Source organism: Meleagris gallopavo, chromosome 2 (genome assembly GCF_000146605.3).
Source record: "Meleagris gallopavo isolate NT-WF06-2002-E0010 breed Aviagen turkey brand Nicholas breeding stock chromosome 2, Turkey_5.1, whole genome shotgun sequence".
Taxonomy (NCBI): domain Eukaryota; kingdom Metazoa; phylum Chordata; class Aves; order Galliformes; family Phasianidae; genus Meleagris; species Meleagris gallopavo.
Window position 1 is genome coordinate 10,568,780 of NC_015012.2, and position 1,148 is coordinate 10,569,927.

At 50.1% G+C, this 1,148-nt stretch overlaps 1 protein-coding gene across 1 annotated transcript in view; it reads left to right on the plus strand.

The window, feature by feature from the left end:
* FAM161A (FAM161 centrosomal protein A) overlaps positions 1-1,148 on the plus strand; it is a 9,057-nt gene that overhangs the window by 252 nt on the left and 7,657 nt on the right. The gene's annotated exons all lie outside the window — the stretch shown is intronic.

Consider the following 1,148-nt stretch of genomic DNA (forward strand, 5'->3'; position numbering starts at 1 on the left):
TTTTTCAGTAGTGCCTATAGAAAAAAACAACTGGAGGTACCAGCGCACCCATACCATTCCCTTCTACAGGAATGAGGCATCCAGAGATACCCACGGAAACTGGCAGCTTCCTTCTGAAGGGAGGCAGCGCCTGTAGGGACTGGGAGAAGCCCCTGAAAAGGAAGTATGTCCACGAGGACCGGGGGAAACTGTATAGAAAGGAAGGTTGCAGTCACAGCAGGGAGACAGCACCTTAGAAAGGGAGACAGCATATATTAAGATCCTATAAAGTGACAGCAGCTCTAAGAGGAGCTACGGAAAGGAGATTTAGCAAACTGAGGGAAAGGGGGTATAAAAACAGGTGCCATGCATCAGGGGACAAAGCTGTACACCCTGTCTGCTTCTTTTTGAAGGATGACAACAATTCTTACACCCTAAAGATTAAATTGCATTCCTTCCCGCTTAAAAATTCTTTAGCATTTTATTTTGGACCCAATGGTTTGAGAGAGCAGCTCATGCACAGCAGCCCCTATGTTGGGAAACCTGCTGAGGCACCTGGCCAGCACCCTGGACAACACTCCAGCTCACCACCATCTCACAAGACTCCACAGAACCTAGTTCACATTTAATAATTTGAGTACGCGTGCAAAGAACAGCATTGATGTGAACAGGCAAGAAAGCCTGCAAGTTTTGCAAAGGAATTTCAGACAGGGATCTGTTGTTTTGTTTCAATAATGCGACAGAACCTCTCAAACCAACGGCACGGTGCCAGACGACAGGACCACGTCCTCAGGCTCTCCTGCACACCACAATGTTCCGCGTCCCTGACCGTTCAGTTCTCAGAAGGGGGACGACTACTGCTGGCAGTGAAGTTGGCTGTCATACGCCGGAGCAGCCGCGTGAGAGGAGGCAATTCCTGGTTGTACGTCATTACCGTGGTGACGTTTAACCCCATGGGCTTATTTGTAACCACCCTATCTCTGAAGTGCTCTTCGTTCGCCTTATCATCGCTTTCGTCCTCTAACGAACGGGGAGAGAAAACAAAACAAAACGAAACGAAAGAACTTCGCATTAAAACGTGCCATCCTTTCCTCGGGCCAACGCAGCAGCCACAATTACGACCAGACTCCCCGCCGCCTTCTCCGCCCAGCGCGCCCGCCCGCCTGGGC